Source organism: Lissotriton helveticus, chromosome 6 (genome assembly GCF_964261635.1).
Source record: "Lissotriton helveticus chromosome 6, aLisHel1.1, whole genome shotgun sequence".
Lineage (NCBI taxonomy): Eukaryota > Metazoa > Chordata > Amphibia > Caudata > Salamandridae > Lissotriton > Lissotriton helveticus.
This window is the reverse complement of record NC_136067.1, coordinates 1,087,929,484-1,087,949,817: the sequence shown is the minus strand read 5'-3', so window position 1 is coordinate 1,087,949,817 and position 20,334 is coordinate 1,087,929,484. Positions and strand designations below refer to the sequence as shown.

At 45.4% G+C, this 20,334-nt stretch overlaps 19 non-coding genes across 19 annotated transcripts; 9 read left to right on the top strand and 10 right to left on the bottom strand.

Moving 5' to 3' along the window:
• Nucleotides 1-178: 178 nt before the first annotated feature.
• On the top strand, nucleotides 179-251 carry TRNAR-ACG (transfer RNA arginine (anticodon ACG)). The gene has a single exon. It is a non-coding gene; the product is annotated as a tRNA-Arg (tRNA).
• A 1,025-nt stretch (nucleotides 252-1,276) lies between these two features.
• On the bottom strand, nucleotides 1,277-1,383 carry LOC144765112 (U6 spliceosomal RNA). The gene has a single exon (XR_013597125.1). It is a non-coding gene; the product is annotated as a U6 spliceosomal RNA (small nuclear RNA).
• A 722-nt stretch (nucleotides 1,384-2,105) lies between these two features.
• TRNAR-ACG (transfer RNA arginine (anticodon ACG)) lies at nucleotides 2,106-2,178 on the top strand. The gene has a single exon. It is a non-coding gene; the product is annotated as a tRNA-Arg (tRNA).
• Nucleotides 2,179-3,223: 1,045 nt separating this feature from the next.
• On the bottom strand, nucleotides 3,224-3,330 carry LOC144764873 (U6 spliceosomal RNA). Its single transcript, XR_013596899.1, has one exon. It is a non-coding gene; the product is annotated as a U6 spliceosomal RNA (small nuclear RNA).
• A 726-nt stretch (nucleotides 3,331-4,056) lies between these two features.
• TRNAH-AUG (transfer RNA histidin (anticodon AUG)) lies at nucleotides 4,057-4,129 on the top strand. Its single transcript has one exon. It is a non-coding gene; the product is annotated as a tRNA-His (tRNA).
• A 1,015-nt stretch (nucleotides 4,130-5,144) lies between these two features.
• LOC144764800 (U6 spliceosomal RNA) lies at nucleotides 5,145-5,251 on the bottom strand. Its single transcript, XR_013596830.1, has one exon. It is a non-coding gene; the product is annotated as a U6 spliceosomal RNA (small nuclear RNA).
• A 730-nt stretch (nucleotides 5,252-5,981) lies between these two features.
• On the top strand, nucleotides 5,982-6,054 carry TRNAR-ACG (transfer RNA arginine (anticodon ACG)). Its single transcript has one exon. It is a non-coding gene; the product is annotated as a tRNA-Arg (tRNA).
• A 1,016-nt stretch (nucleotides 6,055-7,070) lies between these two features.
• On the bottom strand, nucleotides 7,071-7,177 carry LOC144764863 (U6 spliceosomal RNA). The gene has a single exon (XR_013596890.1). It is a non-coding gene; the product is annotated as a U6 spliceosomal RNA (small nuclear RNA).
• A 718-nt stretch (nucleotides 7,178-7,895) lies between these two features.
• TRNAR-ACG (transfer RNA arginine (anticodon ACG)) lies at nucleotides 7,896-7,968 on the top strand. Its single transcript has one exon. It is a non-coding gene; the product is annotated as a tRNA-Arg (tRNA).
• A 1,025-nt stretch (nucleotides 7,969-8,993) lies between these two features.
• LOC144765178 (U6 spliceosomal RNA) lies at nucleotides 8,994-9,100 on the bottom strand. The gene has a single exon (XR_013597187.1). It is a non-coding gene; the product is annotated as a U6 spliceosomal RNA (small nuclear RNA).
• A 720-nt stretch (nucleotides 9,101-9,820) lies between these two features.
• On the top strand, nucleotides 9,821-9,893 carry TRNAR-ACG (transfer RNA arginine (anticodon ACG)). Its single transcript has one exon. It is a non-coding gene; the product is annotated as a tRNA-Arg (tRNA).
• A 1,014-nt stretch (nucleotides 9,894-10,907) lies between these two features.
• Nucleotides 10,908-11,014, bottom strand: LOC144764874 (U6 spliceosomal RNA). The gene has a single exon (XR_013596900.1). It is a non-coding gene; the product is annotated as a U6 spliceosomal RNA (small nuclear RNA).
• Nucleotides 11,015-11,730: 716 nt separating this feature from the next.
• TRNAR-ACG (transfer RNA arginine (anticodon ACG)) lies at nucleotides 11,731-11,803 on the top strand. Its single transcript has one exon. It is a non-coding gene; the product is annotated as a tRNA-Arg (tRNA).
• Nucleotides 11,804-12,828: 1,025 nt separating this feature from the next.
• LOC144764578 (U6 spliceosomal RNA) lies at nucleotides 12,829-12,935 on the bottom strand. The gene has a single exon (XR_013596631.1). It is a non-coding gene; the product is annotated as a U6 spliceosomal RNA (small nuclear RNA).
• Nucleotides 12,936-13,665: 730 nt separating this feature from the next.
• Nucleotides 13,666-13,738, top strand: TRNAR-ACG (transfer RNA arginine (anticodon ACG)). The gene has a single exon. It is a non-coding gene; the product is annotated as a tRNA-Arg (tRNA).
• A 1,025-nt stretch (nucleotides 13,739-14,763) lies between these two features.
• LOC144765224 (U6 spliceosomal RNA) lies at nucleotides 14,764-14,870 on the bottom strand. The gene has a single exon (XR_013597230.1). It is a non-coding gene; the product is annotated as a U6 spliceosomal RNA (small nuclear RNA).
• Nucleotides 14,871-16,685: 1,815 nt separating this feature from the next.
• Nucleotides 16,686-16,792, bottom strand: LOC144765218 (U6 spliceosomal RNA). The gene has a single exon (XR_013597224.1). It is a non-coding gene; the product is annotated as a U6 spliceosomal RNA (small nuclear RNA).
• Nucleotides 16,793-17,508: 716 nt separating this feature from the next.
• Nucleotides 17,509-17,581, top strand: TRNAR-ACG (transfer RNA arginine (anticodon ACG)). Its single transcript has one exon. It is a non-coding gene; the product is annotated as a tRNA-Arg (tRNA).
• A 1,025-nt stretch (nucleotides 17,582-18,606) lies between these two features.
• LOC144765223 (U6 spliceosomal RNA) lies at nucleotides 18,607-18,713 on the bottom strand. Its single transcript, XR_013597229.1, has one exon. It is a non-coding gene; the product is annotated as a U6 spliceosomal RNA (small nuclear RNA).
• Nucleotides 18,714-20,334: the final 1,621 nt, after the last annotated feature.

Below are 20,334 nucleotides of genomic sequence, written 5' to 3'. Positions count from 1 at the left end.
GGACCATTTTGCCTAGCTTTTAGGTCCTTCCTTCTCCTAAAGTCCTTTGTACAACTTAGGAAAACCTCACAGAACAGACTTTCAGGTGGTCAGATGGGTTTCCTTGTGCGTTCACACACACACACACACACACGCTTTCTAGCCCTCTTAAGGACAAAAAGATAGGTGCAAATACATAGGGCCAGTGGCGCAATGGATAACGCGTCTGACTACGGATCAGAAGATTGTAGGTTCGACTCCTATCTGGCTCGGAAGGGTTGTAGGTCTCTTTTTCATTATGTTCCTGTGGTATTCTTATTCACCTCAGACTTAATGTAGGTTCAATATTCTCCAGCAGGACTCATCCAGCAGTTGTTCCACGGTAGAGCTGCAGTAATAGGACCACGGCTAGTTAAAAGTTTCCCATTTGCTGCTGGACTCTACATGACGGCCGTCACGTGGTGTGCTGCTTTTGTATTTCAACATGGGTCCCTGATTCTCTTAACTACATAAAAAAGCTTGTTGACAAAAGTGTGTGTGCGCGCGAGGGTCTGTGGACGCAGGCAGGTGTGTGCAATTGAATGCGTACCCATTTACATTTGTGAGAGGAACAAACCAACTCCTTGGGGGCTGCAGGCTTACAACTGGTAGCCCCAGTAGCCAGGCAGAACCACAGTTAAGGAGAGAGAGGAAGTTGGTCCATTATTAGAGAAGAACCATGAGCATCTTGCCCTGCTACCTTCTTCCCCTCTCAGCGACAATCGGCCACGATCAGCAAAGACCTCTCTATTAGGGCGGAGGGTGAACATTTCTTGGACCTCAGAAACTTAGGGATGTAGACCCAATATGTCCTCCAAGCGCCTAGAGTCCTGGTGCCCAATCTGGCATGGTGTTTTTCAGCATACCCGACCAATCTGGTTGCAAGGCAGATTTTAACAGTACTGCTGAAAAGGGACTCCCAGGCATCCCTGAGGCCATCATTTGCATAGGCCCTGCCCTTCTCTTTATCCTGCTTCCCACAAAGCAACTCATCACTAGCAGCAGTATAGATTTGGAGGTGGTGAAGAATAATGACAGGGAGGCTGAAAAAGAGAAAGAAAAGTCCCCGAAGTCCTGCAGGCTTCATTGTAAAATGCTGCTGGACATAGAGCGCACCTTCTTTACTGCAAGGCAAATACATTAAAAATGTTGAGGAGAGACAATTTAAAAATACATATTACATGACACAGGACTGGAACCTGCTTTATTATTTCAATAAGTCTTGAAAACAAAGAAGATTTCTCTCCTAAAAGCTGTTAAAAATATGGAATGCTTCACGAATTTGCGTGTCATCCTTGCGCAGGGGCCATGCTAATCTTCTCTGTATCGTTCTAATTTTAGTATATGTGCTGCCGAAGCGAGCACACTTTATTGATGAACTGACAATGTTTATAAACTCTCTAAATCCACAGTCTCTAGACATAGGGTGGCCTGGCAGAGATGCTCAGATGGCCAGTAAGCATTCAAATCTGAGCCAATGGGCAAAAATGTATGAAGAGTAGCAATCCATTATTCTTCACTGCATTCGTGGTCCAAGACTTCACACACCGTAAGTATGTAGATTATGCCAGGGTTGCAAAGGCTCATGGTTTGGGCTACAGACAAGGAGCATTGTGACATCACGCTGCCTGTGGAACTTTGATATTAAAGGCGAAACAGCTGCACAGTAGGTTAGGTGAAGTGCTCTGAGTGTGGAAAGGCAGCATGCTTGGGTCCCTGGACAAGGTGAGCCTACGACAAGGTGTCTGAATTTTAACCCCTATTGTAATATTAAACTCCCTTTTGTTGTACCCGCCTACTTACTAAGGAGTTCACAAGCTCAGCCCCACACAGACCTGGAGCTGATTATGTTAACCCAGAGTATTTAAGAAACTGAGCCTGATCTAAAAGATTTTCTTGGATCTAGGACCATTTTGCCTAGCTTTTAGGTCCTTCCTTCTCCTAATGTCCTTTGTACAACTTAGGAAAACCTCACAGAACAGACTTTCAGGTGGTCAGATGGGTTTTCTTGTGCCTTCACACACACACACACACACACACACGCTTTCTAGCCCTCTTAAGGACAAAAAGATAGGTGCAAATACATAGGGCCAGTGGCGCAATGGATAACGCATCTGACTACGGATCAGAAGATTGTAGGTTCGACTCCTATCTGGCTCGGAAGGGTTGTAGGTCTCTTTTTCATTATGTTCCTGTGGTATTCTTATTTACCTCAGACTTAATGTAGGTTCAATATTCTCCAGCAGGACTCATCCAGCAGTTGTTCCACGGTAGAGCTGCAGTAATAGGACCACGGCTAGTTAAACGTTTCCCATTTGCTGCTGGACTCTACATGACGGCCGTCACGTGGTGTGCTGCTTTTGTATTTCAACATGGGTCCCTGATTCTCTTAACTACATAAAAAAGCTTGTTGACAAAAGTGTGTGTGCGCGCGAGGGTCTGTGGACGCAGGCAGGTGTGTGCAATTGAATGCTTACCCATTTACATTTGTGAGAGGGACAAACCAAATCCTTGTGGGCTGCAGGCTTACAACTGGTAGCCCCAGTAGCCAGGCAGAACCACAGTTAAGGAGAGAGAGGAAGTTGGTCCATTATTAGAGAAGAACCATGAGCATCTTGCCCTGCTACCTTCTTCCCCGATCGGCCACGATCGGCCACGATCGGCCACGATCGGCCACGATCGGCCACGATCTCTCTATTAGGGCGGAGGGTGAACATTTCTTGGACCTCAGAAACTTAGGGATGTAGACCCAATATGTCCTCCAAGCGCCTAGAGACCTGGTGCCCAATCTGGCATGGTGTTTTTCAGCATACCCGACCAATCTGGTTGCAAGGCAGATTTTAACAGTACTGCTGAAAAGGGACTCCCAGGCATCCCTGAGGCCATCATTTGCATAGGCCCTGCCCTTCTCTTTATCCTGCTTCCCACAAAGCAAATCATCACTAGCAGCAGTATAGATTTGGAGGTGGTGAAGAATAATGACAGGGAGGCTGAAAAAGAGAAAGAAAAGTCCCAGAAGTCCAGCAGGCTTCCTTGTAAAATGCTGCTGGACATAGGACGCACCTTCTTTACTGCAAGGCAAATACATTAAAAATGTTGAGGAGAGACAATTTAAAAATACATATTACATGACACAGGACTGGAACCTGCTTTATTATTTCAATAAGTCTTGAAAACAAAGAAGATTTCTCTCCTAAAAGCTGTTAAAAATATGGAACGCTTCACAAATTTGCGTGTCATCCTTGCGCAGGGGCCATGCTAATCTTCTCTGTATCGTTCCAATTTTAGTATATGTGCTGCCAAAGCAAGCACACTTTATTGATGAACTGACAATGTTTATAAACTCTCTAAATCCACAGTCTCTAGACATAGGGTGGCCTGGCAGAGATGCTCAGATGGCCAGTAAGCATTCAAATCTGAGCCAATGGGCAAAAATGTATGAAGAGTAGCAATCCATTATTCTTCACTGCATTCGTGGTCCAAGACTTCACACACCGTAAGTATGTAGATTATGCCAGGGTTGCAAAGGCTCATGGTTTGGGCTACAGACAAGGAGCATTGTGACATCACGCTGCCTGTGGAACTTTGATATTAAAGGCGAAACAGCTGCACAGTAGGTTAGGTGAAGTGCTCTGAGTGTGGAAAGGCAGCATGCTTGGGTCCCTGGACAAGGTGAGCCTACGACAAGGTGTCTGAATTTTAACCCCTATTGTAATATTAAACTCCCTTTTGTTGTACCCGCCTACTTACTAAGGAGTTCACAAGCTCAGCCCCACACAGACCTGGAGCTGATTATGTTAACCCAGAGTATTTAAGAAACTGAGCCTGATCTAAAAGATTTTCTTGGATCTAGGACCATTTTGCCTAGCTTTTAGGTCCTTCCTTCTCCTAAAGTCCTTTGTACAACTTAGGAAAACCTCACAGAACAGACTTTCAGGTGGTCAGATGGGTTTCCTTGTGCCTTCACACACACACACACACACACACACACACGCTTTCTAGCCCTGTTAAGGACAAAAAGATAGTTGCAAATACATAGGGCCAGTGGCGCAATGGATAACGTGTCTGACTATGGATCAGAAGATTGTAGGTTCGACTCCTATCTGGCTCGGAAGGGTTGTAGGTCTCTTTTTCATTATGTTCCTGTGGTATTCTTATTTACCTCAGACTTAATGTAGGTTCAATATTCTCCAGCAGGACTCATCCAGCAGTTGTTCCACGGTAGAGCTGCAGTAATAGGACCACGGCTAGTTAAAAGTTTCCCATTTGCTGCTGGACTCTACATGACGGCCGTCACGTGGTGTGCTGCTTTTGTATTTCAACATGGGTCCCTGATTCTCTTAACTACATAAAAAAGCTTGTTGACAAAAGTGTGTGTGCGCTCGAGGGTCTGTGGACGCAGGCAGGTGTGTGCAATTGAATGCTTACCCATTTACATTTGTGAGAGGAACAAACCAACTCCTTGGGGGCTGCAGGCTTACAACTGGTAGCCCCAGTAGCCAGGCAGAACCACAGTTAAGGAGAGAGAGGAAGTTGGTCCATTATTAGAGAAGAACCATGAGCATCTTGCCCTGCTACCTTCTTCCCCTCTCAGCCATGATCGGCCACGACCTCTCTATTAGGGTGGAGGGTGAACATTTCTTGGACCTTAGAAACTGAGGGATGTAGACCCAATATGTCCTCCAAGCGCCTAGTGACCTGGTGCCCAATCTGGCATGGTGTTTTTCAGCATACCCGACCAATCTGGTTGCAAGGCAGATTTTAACAGTACTGCTGAAAAGGGACTCCCAGGCATCCCTGAGGCCATCATTTGCATAGGCCCTGCCCTTCTCTTTATCCTGCTTCCCACAAAGCAACTCATCACTAGCAGCAGTATAGATTTGGAGGTGGTGAAGAATAATGACAGGGAGGCTGAAAAAGAGAAATAAAAGTCCCCGAAGTCCTGCAGGCTTCATTGTAAAATGCTGCTGGACATAGAGCGCACCTTCTTTACTGCAAGGCAAATACATTAAAAATGTTGAGGAGAGACAATTTAAAAATGCATATTACATGACACAGGACTGGAACCTGCTTTATTATTTCAATAAGTCTTGAAAACAAAGAAGATTTCTCTCCTAAAAGCTGTTAAAAATATGGAATGCTTCACGAATTTGCGTGTCATCCTTGCGCAGGGGCCATGCTAATCTTCTCTGTATCGTTCCAATTTTAGTATATGTGCTGCCGAAGCGAGCACACTTTATTGATGAACTGACAATGTTTATAAACTCTCTAAATCCACAGTCTCTAGACATAGGGTGGCCTGGCAGAGATGCTCAGATGGCCAGTAAGCATTCAAATCTGAGCCAATGGGCAAAAATGTATGAAGAGTAGCAATCCATTATTCTTCACTGCATTCGTGGTCCAAGACTTCACACACCGTAAGTATGTAGATTATGCCAGGGTTGCAAAGGCTCATGGTTTGGGCTATAGACAAGGAGCATTGTGACATCACGCTGCCTGTGGAACTTTGATATTAAAGGCGAAACAGCTGCACAGTAGGTTAGGTGAAGTGCTCTGAGTGTGGAAAGGCAGCATGCTTGGGTCCCTGGACAAGGTGAGCCTACGACAAGGTGTCTGAATTTTAACCCCTATTGTAATATTAAACTCCCTTTTGTTGTACCCGCCTACTTACTAAGGAGTTCATAAGCTCAGCCCCACACAGACCTGGAGCTGATTATGTTAACCCAGAGTATTTAAGAAACTGAGCCTGATCTAAAAGATTTTCTTGGATCTAGGACCATTTTGCCTAGCTTTTAGGTCCTTCCTTCTCCTAAAGTCCTTTGTACAACTTAGGAAAACCTCACAGAACAGACTTTCAGGAGGTCAGATGGGTTTTCTTGTGCCTTCACACACACACACACACACACACACACACACACGCTTTCTAGCCCTCTTAAGGACAAAAAGATAGATGCGAATACATAGGGCCAGTGGCGCAATGGATAACGCGTCTGACTACGGATCAGAAGATTGTAGGTTTGACTCCTATCTGGCTCAGAAGGGTTGTAGGTCTCTTTTTCATTATGTTCCTGTGGTATTCTTATTTACCTCAGACTTGTTGTAGGTTCAATATTCTCCAGCAGGACTCATCCAGCAGTTGTTCCACGGTAGAGCTGCAGTAATAGGACCACGGCTAGTTAAACGTTTCCCATTTGCTGCTGGACTCTACGTGACGGCCGTCACGTGGTGGTGCTGCTTTTGAATTTCAACATGGGTCCCTGATTCTCTTAACTACATAAAAAAGCTTGTTGACAAAAGTGTGTGTGCGCGCGAGGGTCTGTGGACGCAGGCAGGTGTGTGCAATTGAATGCTTACCCATTTACATTTGTGAGAGGGACAAACCAACTCCTTGTGGGCTGCAGGCTTACAACTGGTAGCCCCAGTAGCCAGGCAGAACCACAGTTAAGGAGAGAGAGGAAGTTGGTCCATTATTAGAGAAGAACCATGAGCATTTTGCGCTGCTACCTTCTTCCCCTCTCAGCCACGATCGGCCACGACCTCTCTATTAGGGTGGAGGGTGAACATTTCTTGGACCTTAGAAACTGAGGGATGTAGACCCAATATGTCCTCCAAGCGCCTAGAGACCTGGTGCCCAATCTGGCATGGTGTTTTTCAGCATACCCGACCAATCTGGTTGCAAGGCAGATTTTAACAGTACTGCTGAAAAGGGACTCCCAGGCATCCCTGAGGCCATCATTTGCATAGGCCCTGCCCTTCTCTTTATCCTGCTTCCCACAAAGCAACTCATCACTAGCAACAGTATAGATTTGGAGGTGGTGAAGAATAATGACAGGGAGGCTGAAAAAGAGAAAGAAAAGTCCCAGAAGTCCTGCAGGCTTCCTTGTAAAATGCTGCTGGACATAGAGCACACCTTCTTTACTGCAAGGCAAATACATTAAAAATGTTGAGGAGAGACAATTTAAAAATACATATTACATGACACAGGACTGGAACCTGCTTTATTATTTCAATAAGTCTTGAAAACAAAGAAGATTTCTCTCCTAAAAGCTGTTAAAAATATGAAACGCTTCACGAATTTGCGTGTCATCCTTGCGCAGGGGCCATGCTAATCTTCTCTGTATCGTTCCAATTTTAGTATATGTGCTGCCGAAGCGAGCACACTTTATTGATGAACTGACAATGTTTATAAACTCTCTAAATCCACAGTCTCTAGACATAGGGTGGCCTGGCAGAGATGCTCAGATGGCCAGTAAGCATTCAAATCTGAGCCAATGGGCAAAAATGTATGAAGAATAGCAATCCATTATTCTTCACTGCATTCGTGGTCCAAGACTTCACACACCGTAAGTATGTAGATTATGCCAGGGTTGCAAAGGCTCATGGTTTGGGCTACAGACAAGGAGCATTGTGACATCACGCTGCCTGTGGAACTTTGATATTAAAGGCGAAACAGCTGCACAGTAGGTTAGGTGAAGTGCTCTGAGTGTGGGAAGGCAGCATGCTTGGGTCCCTGGACAAGGTGAGCCTACGACAAGGTGTCTGAATTTTAACCCCTATTGTAATATTAAACTCCCTTTTGTTCTACCCGCCTACTTACTAAGGAGTTCACAAGCTCAGCCCCACACAGACCTGGAGCTGATTATGTTAACCCAGAGTATTTAAGAAACTGAGCATGATCTAAAAGATTTTCTTGGATCTAGGACCATTTTGCCTAGCTTTTAGGTCCTTCCTTCTCCTAAAGTCCTTTGTACAACTTAGGAAAACCTCACAGAACAGACTTTCAGGTGGTCAGATGGGTTTCCTTGTGCCTTCACACACACACACACACACACGCTTTCTAGCCCTCTTAAGGACAAAAAGATAGGTGCAAATACATAGGGCCAGTGGCGCAATGGATAACGCGTCTGACTACGGATCAGAAGATTGTAGGTTCGACTCCTATCTGGCTCGGAAGGGTTGTAGGTCTCTTTTTCATTATGTTCCTGTGGTATTCTTATTTACCTCAGACTTAATGTAGGTTCAATATTCTCCAGCAGGACTCATCCAGCAGTTGTTCCACGGTAGAGCTGCAGTAATAGGACCACGGCTAGTTAAAAGTTTCCCATTTGCTGCTGGACTCTACATGACGGCCGTCACGTGGTGTGCTGCTTTTGTATTTCAACATGGGTCCCTGATTCTCTTAACTACATAAAAAAGCTTGTTGACAAAAGTGTGTGTGCGCGCGAGGGTCTGTGGACGCAGGCAGGTGTGTGCAATTGAATGCGTACCCATTTACATTTGTGAGAGGAACAAACCAACTACTTGTGGGCTGCAGGCTTACAACTGGTAGCCCCAGTAGCCAGGCAGAACCACAGTTAAGGAGAGAGAGGAAGTTGGTCCATTATTAGAGAAGAACCATGAGCATCTTGCCCTGCTACCTTCTTCCCCTCTCAGCGACGATCGGCCACGATCAGCAAAGACCTCTCTATTAGGGCGGAGGGTGAACATTTCTTGGACCTCAGAAACTTAGGGATGTAGACCCAATATGTCCTCCAAGCGCCTAGAGTCCTGGTGCCCAATCTGGCATGGTGTTTTTCAGCATACCCGACCAATCTGGTTGCAAGGCAGATTTTAACAGTACTGCTGAAAAGGGACTCCCAGGCATCCCTGAGGCCATCATTTGCATAGGCCCTGCCCTTCTCTTTATCCTGCTTCCCACAAAGCAACTCATCACTAGCAGCAGTATAGATTTGGAGGTGGTGAAGAATAATGACAGGGAGGCTGAAAAAGAGAAAGAAAAGTCCCCGAAGTCCTGCAGGCTTCATTGTAAAATGCTGCTGGACATAGAGCGCACCTTCTTTACTGCAAGGCAAATACATTAAAAATGTTGAGGAGAGACAATTTAAAAATACATATTACATGACACAGGACTGGAACCTGCTTTATTATTTCAATAAGTCTTGAAAACAAAGAAGATTTCTCTCCTAAAAGCTGTTAAAAATATGGAACGCTTCACGAATTTGCGTGTCATCCTTGCGCAGGGGCCATGCTAATCTTCTCTCTATCGTTCCAATTTTAGTATATGTGCTGCCGAAGCGAGCACACTTTATTGATGAACTGACAATGTTTATAAACTCTCTAAATCCACAGTCTCTAGACATAGGGTGGCCTGGCAGAGATGCTCAGATGGCCAGTAAGCATTCAAATCTGAGCCAATGGGCAAAAATGTATGAAGAGTAGCAATCCATTATTCTTCACTGCATTCGTGGTCCAAGACTTCACACACCGTAAGTATGTAGATTATGCCAGGGTTGCAAAGGCTCATGGTTTGGGCTACAGACAAGGAGCATTGTGACATCACGCTGCCTGTGGAACTTTGATATTAAAGGCGAAACAGCTGCACAGTAGGTTAGGTGAAGTGCTCTGAGTGTGGAAAGGCAGCATGCTTGGGTCCCTGGACAAGGTGAGCCTACGACAAGGTGTCTGAATTTTAACCCCTATTGTAATATTAAACTCCCTTTTGTTGTACCCGCCTACTTACTAAGGAGTTCACAAGCTCAGCCCCACACAGACCTGGAGCTGATTATGTTAACCCAGAGTATTTAAGAAACTGAGCCTGATCTAAAAGATTTTCTCGGATCTAGGACCATTTTGCCTAGCTTTTAGGTCCTTCCTTCTCCTAAAGTCCTTTGTACAACTTAGGAAAACCTCACAGAACAGACTTTCAGGTGGTCAGATGGGTTTCCTTGTGCGTTCACACACACACACACACACACACGCTTTCTAGCCCTCTTAAGGACAAAAAGATAGGTGCAAATACATAGGGTCAGTGGCGCAATGGATAACGCGTCTGACTACGGATCAGAAGATTGTAGGTTTGACTCCTATCTGGCTCAGAAGGGTTGTAGGTCTCTTTTTCATTATGTTCCTGTGGTATTCTTATTTACCTCAGACTTGTTGTAGGTTCAATATTCTCCAGCAGGACTCATCCAGCAGTTGTTCCACGGTAGAGCTGCAGTAATAGGACCACGGCTAGTTAAACGTTTCCCATTTGCTGCTGGACTCTACGTGACGGCCGTCACGTGGTGGTGCTGCTTTTGAATTTCAACATGGGTCCCTGATTCTCTTAACTACATAAAAAAGCTTGTTGACAAAAGTGTGTGTGCGCGAGGGTCTGTGGACGCAGGCAGGTGTGTGCAATTGAATGCTTACCCATTTACATTTGTGAGAGGGACAAACCAACTCCTTGTGGGCTGCAGGCTTACAACTGGTAGCCCCAGTAGCCAGGCAGAACCACTGTTAAGGAGAGAGAGGAAGTTGGTCCATTATTAGAGAAGAACCATGAGCATTTTGCCCTGCTACCTTCTTCCCCTCTCAGCCACGATCGGCCACGACCTCTCTATTAGGGTGGAGGGTGAACATTTCTTGGACCTTAGAAACTGAGGGATGTAGACCCAATATGTCCTCCAAGCGCCTAGAGACCTGGTGCCCAATCTGGCATGGTGTTTTTCAGCATACCCGACCAATCTGGTTGCAAGGCAGATTTTAACAGTACTGCTGAAAAGGGACTCCCAGGCATCCCTGAGGCCATCATTTGCATAGGCCCTGCCCTTCTCTTTATCCTGCTTCCCACAAAGCAACTCATCACTAGCAGCAGTATAGATTTGGAGGTGGTGAAGAATAATGACAGGGAGGCTGAAAAAGAGAAAGAAAAGTCCCAGAAGTCCTGCAGGCTTCCTTGTAAAATGCTGCTGGACATAGAGCACACCTTCTTTACTGCAAGGCAAATACATTAAAAATGTTGAGGAGAGACAATTTAAAAATACATATTACATGACACAGGACTGGAACCTGCTTTATTATTTCAATAAGTCTTGAAAACAAAGAAGATTTCTCTCCTAAAAGCTGTTAAAAATATGAAACGCTTCACAAATTTGCGTGTCATCCTTGCGCAGGGGCCATGCTAATCTTCTCTGTATCGTTCCAATTTTAGTATATGTGCTGCCGAAGCGAGCACACTTTATTGATGAACTGACAATGTTTATAAACTCTCTAAATCCACAGTCTCTAGACATAGGGTGGCCTGGCAGAGATGCTCAGATGGCCAGTAAGCATTCAAATCTGAGCCAATGGGCAAAAATGTATGAAGAATAGCAATCCATTATTCTTCACTGCATTCGTGGTCCAAGACTTCATACACCGTAAGTATGTAGATTATGCCAGGGTTGCAAAGGCTCATGGTTTGGGCTACAGACAAGGAGCATTGTGACATCACGCTGCCTGTGGAACTTTGATATTAAAGGCGAAACAGCTGCACAGTAGGTTAGGTGAAGTGCTCTGAGTGTGGAAAGGCAGCATGCTTGGGTCCCTGGACAAGGTGAGCCTACGACAAGGTGTCTGAATTTTAACCCCTATTGTAATATTAAACTCCCTTTTGTTGTACCCGCCTACTTACTAAGGAGTTCACAAGCTCAGCCCCACACAGACCTGGAGCTGATTATGTTAACCCAGAGTATTTAAGAAACTGAGCCTGATCTAAAAGATTTTCTTGGATCTAGGACCATTTTGCCTAGCTTTTAGGTCCTTCCTTCTCCTAAAGTCCTTTGTACAACTTAGGAAAACCTCACAGAACAGACTTTCAGGTGGTCAGATGGGTTTCCTTGTGCGTTCACACACACACACACACACGATTTCTAGCCCTCTTAAGGACAAAAAGATAGGTGCAAATACATAGGGCCAGTGGCGCAATGGATAACGCGTCTGACTACGGATCAGAAGATTGTAGGTTCGACTCCTATCTGGCTCGGAAGGGTTGTAGGTCTCTTTTTCATTATGTTCCTGTGGTATTCTTATTTACCTCAGACTTAATGTAGGTTCAATATTCTCCAGCAGGACTCATCCAGCAGTTGTTCCACGGTAGAGCTGCAGTAATAGGACCACGGCTAGTTAAAAGTTTCCCATTTGCTGCTGGACTCTACATGACGGCCGTCACGTGGTGTGCTGCTTTTGTATTTCAACATGGGTCCCTGATTCTCTTAACTACATAAAAAAGCTTGTTGACAAAAGTGTATGTGCGCGCGAGGGTCTATGGACGCAGGCAGGTGTGTGCAATAGAATGCGTACCCATTTACATTTGTGAGAGGAACAAACCAACTCCTTGTGGGCTGCAGGCTTACAACTGGTAGCCCCAGTAGCCAGGCAGAACCACAGTTAAGGAGAGAGAGGAAGTTGGTCCATTATTAGAGAAGAACCATGAGCATCTTGCCCTGCTACCTTCTTCCCCTCTCAGCGACGATCGGCCACGATCAGCAAAGACCTCTCTATTAGGGCGGAGGGTGAACATTTCTTGGACCTCAGAAACTTAGGGATGTAGACCCAATATGTCCTCCAAGCGCCTAGAGACCTGGTGCCCAATCTGGCATGGTGTTTTTCAGCATACCCGACCAATCTGGTTGCAAGGCAGATTTTAACAGTACTGCTGAAAAGGGACTCCCAGGCATCCCTGAGGCCATCATTTGCATAGGCCCTGCCCTTCTCTTTATCCTGCTTCCCACAAAGCAACTCATCACTAGCAGCAGTATAGATTTGGAGGTGGTGAAGAATAATGACAGGGAGGCTGAAAAAGAGAAAGAAAAGTCCCCGAAGTCCTGCAGGCTTCATTGTAAAATGCTGCTGGACATAGAGCGCACCTTCTTTACTGCAAGGCAAATACATTAAAAATGTTGAGGAGAGACAATTTAAAAATACATATTACATGACACAGGACTGGAACCTGCTTTATTATTTCAATAAGTCTTGAAAACAAAGAAGATTTCTCTCCTAAAAGCTGTTAAAAATATGGAACGCTTCACAAATTTGCGTGTCATCCTTGTGCAGGGGCCATGCTAATCTTCTCTGTATCGTTCCAATTTTAGTATATGTGCTGCCGAAGCAAGCACACTTTATTGATGAACTGACAATGTTTATAAACTCTCTAAATCCACAGTCTCTAGACATAGGGTGGCCTGGCAGAGATGCTCAGATGGCCAGTAAGCATTCAAATCTGAGCCAATGGGCAAAAATGTATGAAGAGTAGCAATCCATTATTCTTCACTGCATTCGTGGTCCAAGACTTCACACACCGTAAGTATGTAGATTTTGCCAGGGTTGCAAAGGCTCATGGTTTGGGCTACAGACAAGGAGCATTGTGACATCACGCTGCCTGTGGAACTTTGATATTAAAGGCGAAACAGCTGCACAGTAGGTTAGGTGAAGTGCTCTGAGTGTGGAAAGGCAGCATGCTTGGGTCCCTGGACAAGGTGAGCCTACGACAAGGTGTCTGAATTTTAACCCCTATTGTAATATTAAACTCCCTTTTGTTGTACCCGCCTACTTACTAAGGAGTTCACAAGCTCAGCCCCACACAGACCTGGAGCTGATTATGTTAACCCAGAGTATTTAAGAAACTGAGCCTGATCTAAAAGATTTTCTTGGATCTAGGACCATTTTGCCTAGCTTTTAGGTCCTTCCTTCTCCTAAAGTCCTTTGTACAACTTAGGAAAACCTCACAGAACAGACTTTCAGGTGGTCAGATGGGTTTCCTTGTGCCTTCACACACACACACACACACACACACACACACACGCTTTCTAGCCCTCTTAAGGACAAAAAGATAGGTGTGAATACATAGGGCCAGTGGCGCAATGGATAACGCGTCTGACTACGGATCAGAAGATTGTAGGTTCGACTCCTATCTGGCTCGGAAGGGTTGTAGGTCTCTTTTTCATTATGTTCCTGTGGTATTCTTATTTACCTCAGACTTAATGTAGGTTCAATATTCTCCAGCAGGACTCATCCAGCAGTTGTTCCACGGTAGAGCTGCAATAATAGGACCACGGCTAGTTAAACGTTTCCCATTTGCTGCTGGACTCTACATGACGGCCGTCACGTGGTGTGCTGCTTTTGTATTTCAACATGGGTCCCTGATTCTCTTAACTACATAAAAAAGCTTGTTGACAAAAGTGTGTGTGCGCGCGAGGGTCTGTGGACGCAGGCAGGTGTGTGCAATTGAATGCTTACCCATTTACATTTGTGAGAGGGACAAACCAAGTCCTTGTGGGCTGCAGGCTTACAACTGGTAGCCCCAGTAGCCAGGCAGAACCACAGTTAAGGAGAGAGAGGAAGTTGGTCCATTATTAGAGAAGAACCATGAGCATCTTGCCCTGCTACCTTCTTCCCGTCTCAGCCACGATCGGCCACGATCGGCCACGACCTCTCTATTAGGGCGGAGGGTGAACATTTCTTGGACCTCAGAAACTTAGGGATGTAGACCCAATATGTCCTCCAAGCGCCTAGAGACCTGGTGCCCAATCTGGCATGGTGTTTTTCAGCATACCCGACCAATCTGGTTGCAAGGCAGATTTTAACAGTACTGCTGAAAAGGGACTCCCAGGCATCCCTGAGGCCATCATTTGCATAGGCCCTGCCCTTCTCTTTATCCTGCTTCCCACAAAGCAACTCATCACTAGCAGCAGTATAGATTTGGAGGTGGTGAAGAATAATGACAGGGAGGCTGAAAAAGAGAAAGAAAAGTCCCAGAAGTCCAGCAGGCTTCCTTGTAAAATGCTGCTGGACATAGAGCGCACCTTCTTTACTGCAAGGCAAATACATTAAAAATGTTGAGGAGAGACAATTTAAAAATACATATTACATGACACAGGACTGGAACCTGCTTTATTATTTCAATAAGTCTTGAAAAAAAAGAAGATTTCTCTCCTAAAAGCTGTTAAAAATATGGAACGCTTCACGAATTTGCGTGTCATCCTTGCGCAGGGGCCATGCTAATCTTCTCTGTATCGTTCCAATTTTAGTATATGTGCTGCCGAAGCGAGCAGACTTTATTGATGAACTGACAATGTTTATAAACTCTCTAAATCCACAGTCTCTAGACATAGGGTGGCCTGGCAGAGATGCTCAGATGGCCAGTAAGCATTCAAATCTGAGCCAATGGGCAAAAATGTATGAAGAGTAGCAATCCATTATTCTTCACTGCATTCGTGGTCCAAGACTTCACACACCGTAAGTATGTAGATTATGCCAGGGTTGCAAAGGCTCATGGTTTGGGCTACAGACAAGGAGCATTGTGACATCACGCTGCCTGTGGAACTTTGATATTAAAGGCGAAACAGCTGCACAGTAGGTTAGGTGAAGTGCTCTGAGTGTGGAAAGGCAGCATGCTTGGGTCCCTGGACAAGGTGAGCCTACGACAAGGTGTCTGAATTTTAACCCCTATTGTAATATTAAACTCCCTTTTGTTGTACCCGCCTACTTACTAAGGAGTTCACAAGCTCAGCCCCACACAGACCTGGAGCTGATTATGTTAACCCAGAGTATTTAAGAAACTGAGCCTGATCTAAAAGATTTTCTTGGATCTAGGACCATTTTGCCTAGCTTTTAGGTCCTTCCTTCTCCTAAAGTCCTTTGTACAACTTAGGAAAACCTCACAGAACAGACTTTCAGGAGGTCAGATGGGTTTTCTTGTGCCTTCACACACACACACACACACACACACACACACGCTTTCTAGCCCTCTTAAGGACAAAAAGATAGATGCAAATACATAGGGCCAGTGGCGCAATGGATAACGCGTCTGACTACGGATCAGAAGATTTTAGGTTTGACTCCTATCTGGCTCAGAAGGGTTGTAGGTCTCTTTTTCATTATGTTCCTGTGGTATTCTTATTTACCTCAGACTTGTTGTAGGTTCAATATTCTCCAGCAGGACTCATCCAGCAGTTGTTCCACGGTAGAGCTGCAGTAATAGGACCATGGCTAGTTAAACGTTTCCCATTTGCTGCTGGACTCTACGTGACGGCCGTCACGTGGTGGTGCTGCTTTTGAATTTCAACATGGGTCCCTGATTCTCTTAACTACATAAAAAAGCTTGTTGACAAAAGTGTGTGTGCGCGAGGGTCTGTGGACGCAGGCAGGTGTGTGCAATTGAATGCTTACCCATTTACATTTGTGAGAGGGACAAACCAACTCCTTGTGGGCTGCAGGCTTACAACTGGTAGCCCCAGTAGCCAGGCAGAACCACAGTTAAGGAGAGAGAGGAAGTTGGTCCATTATTAGAGAAGAACCATGAGCATTTTGCCCTGCTACCTTCTTCCCCTCTCAGCCACGATCAGCCACGACCTCTCTATTAGGGCGGAGGGTGAACATTTCTTGGACCTCAGAAACTGAGGGATGTAGACCCAATATGTCCTCCAAGCGCCTAGAGACCTGGTGCCCAATCTGGCATGGTGTTTTTCAGCATACCCGACCAATCTGGTTGCAAGGCAGATTTTAACAGTACTGCTGAAAAGGGACTCCCAGGCATCCCTGAGGCCATCATTTGCATAGGCCCTGCCCTTCTCTTTATCCTGCTTCCCACAAAGCAACTCATCACTAGCAGCAGTATAGATTTGGAGGTGGTGAAGAATAATGACAGGGAGGCTGAAAAAGAGAAAGAAAAGTCCCAGAAGTCCTGCAGGCTTCCTTGTAAAATGCTGCTGGACATAGAGCACACCTTCTTTACTGCAAGGCAAATACATTAAAAATGTTGAGGAGAGACAATTTAAAAATACATATTACATGACACAGGACTGGAACCTGCTTTATTATTTCAATAAGTCTTGAAAACAAAGAAGATTTCTCTCCTAAAAGCTGTTAAAAATATGAAACGCTTCACGAATTTGCGTGTCATCCTTGCGCAGGGGCCATGCTAATCTTCTCTGTATCGTTCCAATTTTAGTATATGTGCTGCCGAAGCGAGCAAACTTTATTGATGAACTGACAATGTTTATAAACTCTCTAAATCCACAGTCTCTAGACATAGGGTGGCCTGGCAGAGATGCTCAGATGGCCAGTAAGCATTCAAATCTGAGCCAATGGGCAAAAATGTATGAAGAATAGCAATCCATTATTCTTCACTGCATTCGTGGTCCAAGACTTCACACACCGTAAGTATGTAGATTATGCCAGGGTTGCAAAGGCTCATGGTTTGGGCTACAGACAAGGAGCATTGTGACATCACGCTGCCTGTGGAACTTTGATATTAAAGGCGAAACAGCTGCACAGTAGGTTAGGTGAAGTGCTCTGAGTGTGGAAAGGCAGCATGCTTGGGTCCCTGGACAAGGTGAGCCTACGACAAGGTGTCTGAATTTTAACCCCTATTGTAATATTAAACTCCCTTTTGTTGTACCCGCCTACTTACTAAGGAGTTCACAAGCTCAGCCCCACACAGACCTGGAGCTGATTATGTTAACCCAGAGTATTTAAGAAACTGAGCCTGATCTAAAAGATTTTCTTGGATCTAGGACCATTTTGCCTAGCTTTTAGGTCCTACCTTCTCCTAAAGTCCTTTGTACAACTTAGGAAAACCTCATAGAACAGACTTTCAGGTGGTCAGATGGGTTTCCTTGTGCGTTCACACACACACACACACACGCTTTCTAGCCCTCTTAAGGACAAAAAGATAGGTGCAAATACATAGGGCCAGTGGCGCAATGGATAACGCGTCTGACTACGGATCAGAAGATTGTAGGTTCGACTCCTATCTGGCTCGGAAGGGTTGTAGGTCTCTTTTTCATTATGTTCCTGTGGTATTCTTATTTACCTCAGACTTAATGTAGGTTCAATATTCTCCAGCAGGACTCATCCAGCAGTTGTTCCACGGTAGAGCTGCAGTAATAGGACCACGGCTAGTTAAAAGTTTCCCATTTGCTGCTGGACTCTACATGACGGCCGTCACGTGGTGTGCTGCTTTTGTTTTTCAACATGGGTCCCTGATTCTCTTAACTACATTAAAAAGATTGTTGACAAAAGTGTGTGTGCGCGCGAGGGTCTGTGGACGCAGGCAGGTGTGTGCAATTGAATGCGTACCCATTTACATTTGTGAGAGGAACAAACCAATTCCTTGTGGGCTGCAGGCTTACAACTGGTAGCCCCAGTAGCCAGGCAGAACCACAGTTAAGGAGAGAGAGGAAGTTGGTCCATTATTAGAGAAGAACCATGAGCATCTTGCCCTGCTACCTTCTTCCCCTCTCAGCGACGATCGGCCACGACCAGCAAAGACCTCTCTATTAGGGCGGAGGGTGAACATTTCATGGACCTCAGAAACTTAGGGATGTAGACCCAATATGTCCTCCAAGCGCCTAGAGACCTGGTGCCCAATCTGGCATGGTGTTTTTCAGCATACCCGACCAATCTGGTTGCAAGGCAGATTTTAACAGTACTGCTGAAAAGGGACTCCCAGGCATCCCTGAGGCCATCATTTGCATAGGCCCTGCCCTTCTCTTTATCCTGCTTCCCACAAAGCAACTCATCACTAGCAGCAGTATAGATTTGGAGGTGGTGAAGAATAATGACAGGGAGGCTGAAAAAGAGAAAGAAAAGTCCCAGAAGTCCAGCAGGCTTCCTTGTAAAATGCTGCTGGACATAGAGCGCACCTTCTTTACTGCAAGGCAAATACATTAAAAATGTTGAGGAGAGACAATTTAAAAATACATATTACATGACACAGGACTGGAACCTGCTTTATTATTTCAATAAGTCTTGAAAACAAAGAAGATTTCTCTCCTAAAAGCTGTTAAAAATATGGAACGCTTCACGAATTTGCGTGTCATCCTTGCGCAGGGGCCATGCTAATCTTCTCTGTATCGTTCCAATTTTAGTATATGTGCTGCCGAAGCGAGCAGACTTTATTGATGAACTGACAATGTTTATAAACTCTCTAAATCCACAGTCTCTAGACATAGGGTGGCCTGGCAGAGATGCTCAGATGGCCAGTAAGCATTCAAATCTGAGCCAATGGGCAAAAATGTATGAAGAGTAGCAATCCATTATTCTTCACTGCATTCGTGGTCCAAGACTTCACACACCGTAAGTATGTAGATTATGCCAGGGTTGCAAAGGCTCATGGTTTGGGCTACAGACAAGGAGCATTGTGACATCACGCTGCCTGTGGAACTTTGATATTAAAGGCGAAACAGCTGCACAGTAGGTTAGGTGAAGTGCTCTGAGTGTGGAAAGGCAGCATGCTTGGGTCCCTGGACAAGGTGAGCCTACGACAAGGTGTCTGAATTTTAACCCCTATTGTAATATTAAACTCCCTTTTGTTGTACCCGCCTACTTACTAAGGAGTTCACAAGCTCAGCCCCACACAGACCTGGAGCTGATTATGTTAACCCAGAGTATTTAAGAAACTGAGCCTGATCTAAAAGATTTTCTTGGATCTAGGACCATTTTGCCTAGCTTTTAGGTCCTTCCTTCTCCTAAAGTCCTTTGTACAACTTAGGAAAACCTCACAGAACAGACTTTCAGGAGGTCAGATGGGTTTTCTTGTGCCTTCACACACACACACACACACACACACACACACACACGCTTTCTAGCCCTCTTAAGGACAAAAAGATAGATGCAAATACATAGGGCCAGTGGCGCAATGGATAACGCGTCTGACTACGGATCAGAAGATTTTAGGTTTGACTCCTATCTGGCTCAGAAGGGTTGTAGGTCTCTTTTTCATTATGTTCCTGTGGTATTCTTATTTACCTCAGACTTGTTGTAGGTTCAATATTCTCCAGCAGGACTCATCCAGCAGTTGTTCCACGGTAGAGCTGCAGTAATAGGACCATGGCTAGTTAAACGTTTCCCATTTGCTGCTGGACTCTACGTGACGGCCGTCACGTGGTGGTGCTGCTTTTGAATTTCAACATGGGTCCCTGATTCTCTTAACTACATAAAAAAGCTTGTTGACAAAAGTGTGTGTGCGCGAGGGTCTGTGGACGCAGGCAGGTGTGTGCAATTGAATGCTTACCCATTTACATTTGTGAGAGGGACAAACCAACTCCTTGTGGGCTGCAGGCTTACAACTGGTAGCCCCAGTAGCCAGGCAGAACCACAGTTAAGGAGAGAGAGGAAGTTGGTCCATTATTAGAGAAGGACCATGAGCATTTTGCCCTGCTACCTTCTTCCCCTCTCAGCCACGATCAGCCACGACCTCTCTATTAGGGCGGAGGGTGAACATTTCTTGGACCTCAGAAACTGAGGGATGTAGACCCAATATGTCCTCCAAGCGCCTAGAGACCTGGTGCCCAATCTGGCATGGTGTTTTTCAGCATACCCGACCAATCTGGTTGCAAGGCAGATTTTAACAGTACTGCTGAAAAGGGACTCCCAGGCATCCCTGAGGCCATCATTTGCATAGGCCCTGCCCTTCTCTTTATCCTGCTTCCCACAAAGCAACTCATCACTAGCAGCAGTATAGATTTGGAGGTGGTGAAGAATAATGACAGGGAGGCTGAAAAAGAGAAAGAA